Here is a 7,509-nt window from a genome sequence, read left to right as displayed (position 1 = left end):
TGAGGGTGGACGCCAGCGGGAATATCCTCCACCCACCCTCCAGCTTTGCTATCGGAGGGAGCAGAGGGTACCTGACTTATGCAGGGCAGCCGAAAGTGTGCCGAACCTGTGGGAGGTCAGGCCACATGGCGGCGGACTGCAAGGTCACGATCTGTCGCAATTGCAAGAAGGAGGGCCACCCGACCAAAGACTGCAAGGAGGAAAAGAACTGCAATCTGTGCGGGGAGGCGGGCCACGTGTACAGGGCCTGCCCAAGACGAGGGGCCGCCACCTACGCGCAGATGGCCGGAGGCGGGCCACAAAAGGACAGCAAGGCACCGCAAACCGGCAAGGAAATGGTGTCAGGAGGCACGCGACAGGAAGGACAGGCCGGAGCAGAGCAGATGACAGCTACCGGAGAGGTACAGCTGCCGAGCGAAGCTCCAACAGGACAGGAGGAGGAGGCGGAGAAGGGAAAGAAGGAGGCAGAGGAATGGACCGTGGTGAAAAACAGGAAGAGGAAAACCCACCCGGTCACCAAGACCTCCCAGAAAAAGGGGAAAAGGCAGCTGCAGGTGGAAGATACGGACAGCTCTTCAGAGGGTGAGGACGGAAGAAAGGAGAGCCGTCACCAAAAGAAGAGGCAGAGCGCTGCGAGGAGAAAGGAGAGCAGCAACTGCCAACCAAGGGACGAGCCTCCTGAGGAAATGGGAAACCACCACCCCCCACCAGGTGAAAGCCAGGAGTGTCCCACCGCCACACAGCTCCAGGTGACTGGGAGCAGCGACCCTCTGACAGCCCCGCTGTCAGACATAGAAACAGACAGCGTGGACCCTGGTCTCGGCCCGATGACACCGGAGCGGGCAAATGGGCCGAGTGAGGAACTGGACAGCTACCTCAGCCCTGCGAGGGTCCAGCAGTTTGCGTACTGCATGGGGATGCAGACAGCTACCCCAGAGGGGCAGGACCAGCAGCAATCGGACATGGGTAACCTTACAACCTGTTAACAAAATGGGGTTTAAAATTGCAACCATCAATGTGCGCAGCATAAAATCTGCTGCGCGATGTGTTTCAACTCTGGCCTTCCTGGCCAACGTTAAAGCTGATGTCCTGTTTCTGCAGGAGTGTGGGATACCGCACCTCAGCAGTTACAGGAGATGGTCGAGCTTGTGGGCCCATGGGCCGTCAGTGTGGTCGGGGGGCAACGATAACCGCTCCTCGGGCCTGGGTATTCTGTTACGGGGAGGCAACTTCACCATCTCCGAGGTTAAGGAGGTGGTGGGCGGGCGCCTCCTCGTTGCTGATGTTACATACAGAAACGCTCCCGTGAGACTAATTAATGTGTACGCCCCAGCGGGTAAGAGTGAACGGTTGGCCGTCCTGCAGCAGCTTCCACTGTTGCTGGCTACGTCCAGGCCGGTCATTCTGGCCGGAGACTTCAACTGTATCATCGATGCAGAAGGACGATCCGGCGGGGGGGACAGTAAACTGGACGCCACGTCCAGAGCCCTGATGGACACGGTCAAAGACGCCAAGCTGCACGACGTCTTCAGCACCCCTGCAGACAGAGCGCAGCGTAGATATACATGGTCACGGGCAGACGGGTCTATCCGCTCAAGGATAGATTACCTGTTTGTGTCCCGAACGTTCTCGGTCAGATCCACCGACGTCAAGCCGGTGTTCTTCTCTGACCACTGCCTCCTGCTGGCCGACTGTCACCTACAGGACGAGCAGCGGGCTGGTAAGGGAACGTGGAAACTGAACACCAAGCTGTTGACCCCGGGAAACATTGAGGAGCTCAAGAGGGATTACGCAGGTTGGAGAACCGTGAAGTCCCTCTTTGAGTCTCCAGCAGACTGGTGGGAAACAGTAAAAGGGAACATCAGGAGGTTCTTCATCCTCAAAGGTGTTCAGGAGGCGAGAGAGAGACGGGGAAAACTGTCCCAGCTCCAGGAAAGTATGCAGAACCTGCTCCTGCTGCAGACGTTGGGGGTCGATGTCACGGAGGACCTCAAGGAGGTGAAGGGCCAGCAAGCCTCGCTCTTTGCCTCGGAGGCCTCCAAGATAATCTTCCGGTCCAGGGTCCGCTCGGTGGAGCAGGACGAGACGTGCTCACGTTTCTTCTTCCAGAAGGTGCACAAAGAGAGCTCCGTGCTCAGCAGCCTGAAGGAAGAAGATGGCTCGGTAACGTCATCTCAGGCTGACATCATGAGGATCAGCAAATCCTTCTATGCCAGTCTGTATGACTCGAAGCCAACCGACAGCGCGGCCTCCAAGTCGTTCCTGTCCTCTATCACGGAGGTCCTAGACGACGGAACACGAGAGAGGCTGGACCAGCCGCTATCTCTGGATGAGCTGACCAAGGCCCTCGAGTCCTTCGAAAAGAATAAAACTCCCGGAAGCGACGGCTTACCGGTCGAGCTCTATTCCGCTCTTTGGGACTTGATTGGCCGGGACCTGCTGGAGGTGTATGTCAGTATGCTTCTGGCAGGTACCATGAGTGAATCCATGAGGAAAGGCATCATCACCCTCATCTACAAGCAGAAGGGGGAGAGGGAAGAAATTAGAAATTGGAGACCGATCTCACTGTTAAACACAGACTACAAAATCTTGTCAAAGGTCATCGCCAACCGGGTCAGGTCTGCTCTGGGATCGGTGATTCACCCTGACCAAACCTGTGCTGTACCGGGCAGGAAGATCGCTGAGAGCCTCGCACTCCTCAGGGATACGATCGCCTACGTGCAGGACAGGGGGGTGGACACCTGCCTCATCAGCCTGGACCAGGAGAAAGCCTTTGACAGGATATCGCATACATATATGAGGGATGTCCTCTCCAAAATGGGTTTCGGGGAGGGAATCGCTAATTGGATCAGACTGCTCTACACCAACATTGTCAGTGCAGTCTCAATCAATGGGTGGGAATCAGATAGCTTCCCAGTCAGATCTGGAGTCAGGCAGGGCTGCCCTCTCTCTCCTGCCTTGTTTGTGTGTTGCATAGAGCCATTTGCCGAGTCCATCAGGAAGGATGCGAGCCTGAGAGGGGTGACTATTCCTGGCAGCGGGGGCCTGCAGGTTAAGGCCTCCCTGTACATGGATGACGTCGCCGTTTTCTGCTCGGATCCGCTGTCCGTGCACAGACTCATGTGCATCTGTGACCAGTTCGAACGGGCCTCGGGGGCCAAGGTAAACCGAGGCAAGAGCGAGGCCATGCTCTTCGGGAACTGGGCCGACCAATCCTCGATCCCCTTCACCGTCAGGACTGACCACCTGAAGGTGCTGGGTATTTGGTTCGGGGGGGCTGGGGCGTGCACCAAGACCTGGGAGGAGCGGATCAGGAAGGTGAGACAGAAACTGGGCAGATGGGAGCAACGGTCGCTCTCCATCGCGGGTAAGAACCTGGTCATCAGGTGTGAGGTACTCTCAGTATTGTTATACGTGGCACAGGTCTGGCCTATCCCCAGAACCTGTGCCGCCGCAGTCACCCGGGCCATCTTCCACTTCGTGTGGAGATCAAAGATGGACCGGGTCCGAAGAGATGTAATGTACAAAGACCGGTGCAATGGGGGAAAAAACACACCCAATGCCACCCTCACCCTGATGGCCACCTTTGTGTGTGGCTGCATCAAGCTGTGCGTGGATCCCCGGTACGCAAACACCAAGTGTCACTACGTACTGAGGTTCTACCTGTCCCCGGTGTTGCGAAGGATGGGCCTGGCCTCGCTGCCGCGGAACGCTCCGAGTAGTTGGACCGTTCCGTATCACCTGTCCTTCGTGGAGAAATTTATCAAGAAAAACACCTTTGACCACAAGTCCATCAGGAAGTGGTCAGCACGTAGTGTCCTTGAGACCCTTCGGGAAAAGGAGAGGGCGGATCCTGTCGAGCGGTTCCCTGAGCAGACTGTCAAAGCCATTTGGCAGAATGCCTCATCGCCAGAACTTTCCAACAAGCACCAAGACATGGCTTGGCTGGTGGTGAGAAGGGCTCTGCCTGTGAGATCATTTATGCACGCCCGGACTCTCTGCCGCACCGCACGCTGCCCTCGAAGCGGCTGCGGGGGGGACGAGACTGTCACACACCTCCTTCTGGAATGTGCCTATGCAGAGGAAGTCTGGAGAGAAATGCAGTGGTGTTTGTCGAGGTTCGTCCCGAGCAGCGCCGTGACGCGGGACTCCGTGCTCTACGGCCTGTTCCCCGGGACGCACACCGAGACGAACATCAACTGCGCCTGGAGGATCATCAACTCGGTGAAGGACGCTCTCTGGGTGATCCGAAACCTGTTGATCTTCCAGCTGAAGGAGTTGACCCCGACTGAGTGTTGCAGACTGGCACATTCCATGGTCCAGGACTACGTGTTGAGGGACGCGATGAAGCTTGGGGCAGCTGCCGCCAAGGCGCGGTGGGGAAAGACCACCGTCTAACATCTGCCTGCCTAATGAAGAACAGGGGGCCCACACAGTCATTTGGGCTCCGCTGGCGTCTGAGCTCAATGTAATCGCACTAACCTGTGAATATGAATGATTACCCTGTTTCGATACGTAAAGAAATGGAATGTTCACAGAATGATGACATGTCCAATTGTATAGATTAAATATATATGAATAAAGTATATTTTTGAAAAAAAAAAAAAAAAAATCTGTTCTTATCAGTTTAATATCTGATACGTCCCTTATCTGGGGACCATATATTAAATTGATTTTTGGAGCAGGGAGATGGAATAGGGGCTTGCTCCGTCCACTCCACGCATCGACCTGGTATTGCAGTACCTCCGGGAACGGTGCACCCCTCATCTATAAATCTAAAAACAGCTTCATGTTTATAACTCAGGCTTTCGGTGCTTTGTGTCTGCTGGATGGGTTTGAGTACCAAGTGCTTCATTTCTCACACCTCACATCCAACCGGGCGTGAGTCGATTCAAACTCGTCTGTTCTAAGGTGGCTGCTCAGCTCCCGCTCCCTATCCTTCTCTCGCCATCTCTGTCTCTTGCGCACCTTGACACTTGCTCTCAATGTCATCCCCTCGGACCCCTGCTGCGTGCTGCACCTTCCCGCCAACGCCGGGCCCCGATCACACCACGTGGTGTCAGAATTTGGGAGTCGCAGCAACCGTAGCTGCCCACCAGCTTTTCATACTCGCGAGCGACATTTCAGAAAAACAAGAGAAGGTCAACTGTGCTACGTTGCTGCATGCTGCTGGGGATGAAGCTATCTCGGGGTTCAGTCGTTTTGATTTTGATGACTTGAAAGAGAGATTTCGAGAACACTGTGAGCTAGGACAAAAATCATCGGGACGTATTTAAGGCACATGCTTTTCATCAGACTGCAAGGGCAGGCGGAATCGATAGGTACGTATGTGACTGACCGGAAAAACGAGGCAAAGGACTGTGAGTTTCAGCCATTTTCCGATTCACGGAGCCGCGACAGAATCGTGTGTGCTATCACGAATGACTGAGTCAGAGGCAGGTTACTCAGAGAGTCAATTCTCACTGGGAAAAGCAAAGAGACAGCACTAACTCGACAACAGCACGTGAGAAAACGTAGAACAAACAAACCAATGTTTGCTGACCGGAACTGGCCTGGAAAGATAATAAGGCAGGTAGGAGCACTGCAGATTATCCGGCACCTGGGCTGTGTACGCAGGGACTGGCACAACACCCCCTTGCCTTCTTTTGCACTTAGAATGCTGCCAGTTCTGGCTGAGGCAGCAAAGTCAGTCTCACACAAGCAGCGTGTGCCAGCTGTCTGTGACAACAAATTCCAAAGACTCACAACCCTCTGAGAGAAGACGTTTCTCCTGATCTCACTCTTAAATTGGTGCCTCTTTATTCTGTTCAGTTCTAGACACTCCCATGAGGGAAAATGTCCTCTCAGCATTTACCCTGTCGAGCCACGTAAGAATCCAATATGTTTCAATAAGATTGTGTCTCATTCATTTAAACTCAGGATCTACACTCATCTGGAGGTAGGGTTTACCGGGCTCAGTTTTACTGAAAAGCTGACCTCCGGCTAGTTCAGCAAATAGGTCGTTGAGCAAAGGGAAAGGAAACCGCCTAGCACACACCAGCAGGTGAACTGTTGCAGCATGATATTGCGGCTCCGGCACTCAATCCCTCTACGAATGAAACCTAACAGCCTTCTTAACAGCACTATCCACTTGGGTGGCAACTTTCAGGGATCTATGTACATGGGACTCCAAGATCCCTCTGCACATCCACACTACCAAGAATCTTTCCATCGACCCAGTACTCTGCCTTCCTGTTATTCTTCCCAAAGTGCATCACCTCACATTTAGCTGCATTGAACTCCATTTGCCACCTCTCAGCCCAATTCTGCAGTTTATCCAAGTCCCCCTGCAACCTGTAACATTCTTCCACACTGACCACCACTCCACCGACTTTAGCGTCGTCTGCAAATTTACTAATCCATCCACCTATGTTATGCCTGCATCTAAGTCATTTATAAAAATGACAAACAGCAGTGGTCCCAAAACAGACCCTTGTGGCACACCACTAGTAACCGGACTCCAGGCTGAATATTTTCCATCAACCACCACCCGCTGCCTTCTTTCAGAAAGCCAGTTTCTAAGCCAAGCTGCTAAATCACCCTCAGTTCCATGCCTCTGCATTTTCTCCAACAGCCTACCACGTGGAACCTTATCAAAGGCTCCCGGCGTCCTGCTTCTCTATCCCATTGAAAACAATAGCGTGCTTCTTTAGAATTCTTGATCAGTCACTCTCAGAATCTTGACAAGTGATTGCCTTCGGCCCAGTTGAGTTTGATTCTGTCCAACCACATTCTTGCCCATAAAGCTCTAAGATTTCCTTTGTTGACGCGCAGGCTGTGTCTTCAGACTGACCGTATAACTGAACGTTCCCACCGTGAAAGCACCTGTGTGTGTTCCTCGCTCAGTTTCTGAAGGTTGCAGCGCAACGTGACTCAGCCGTATCAATGAAACCGGTGTCCACCTCCATTCTTACCGGTTTGCCGTTCAGTAAGGGAGCGACCGGGGCGTCGGCAGCTATCGCCAGTATCTGTAACAACAACACCTCATTGGTTTGTGCGCCTGGGCTTTTGTCTTCTTGCCCTTTTTGTACCATTTAGGATTTCTTCCTGTACTTTCGCTGCAGGTTATTGGTACTTTCTCCCCCGAGCGCACCCACTTAATATATTCTTTTTTAATGCTGCAGTTTCTGCACACAGCTTCTTTCCAGCAGCAATTTGCTGCTGCCTGACATGTGTTTCCACAGCAGTGGCAGTTTTGTGTCTGCGTTGGTGCTTGTCCCTGGGCCACCATTTTGTGAACTCTCAGCCACCATTTTGTGAGGTGTTGACCTTCCTTGGCTGCGAGTTCCATCACGGTTGCCATTCCCAGCACTTTCATTTAAGTGTAGTCACCTTTGCGTCAGTAATCTCTTCTGGATCGCTTCACATCTTACGGCAGGCTGCTACAAAAGGTAGAGTCTCGTGAGATCTGAGGTGAGTCGGCTAGCTGGATACAAAACCGACTCGGGGCGCATTTTTCGGAAAGGAGAT

General features: G+C 53.3%; 1 pseudogene; it reads left to right on the top strand.

The window, feature by feature from the left end:
- Window positions 1–4,585: 4,585 nt before the first annotated feature.
- LOC148133909 (U2 spliceosomal RNA) lies at window positions 4,586–4,765 on the top strand (annotated as a pseudogene).
- Window positions 4,766–7,509: the final 2,744 nt, after the last annotated feature.

This window comes from Chiloscyllium plagiosum, unplaced genomic scaffold (genome assembly GCF_037043375.1).
Source record: "Chiloscyllium plagiosum isolate Xiang-an unplaced genomic scaffold, Cpla_swu_hap1 HiC_scaffold_176, whole genome shotgun sequence".
Taxonomy (NCBI): Eukaryota; Metazoa; Chordata; class Chondrichthyes; order Orectolobiformes; family Hemiscylliidae; genus Chiloscyllium; species Chiloscyllium plagiosum.
The sequence above is the reverse complement of the archived record's forward strand: the minus strand, read 5'-3'. Positions and strand labels throughout refer to the sequence as shown.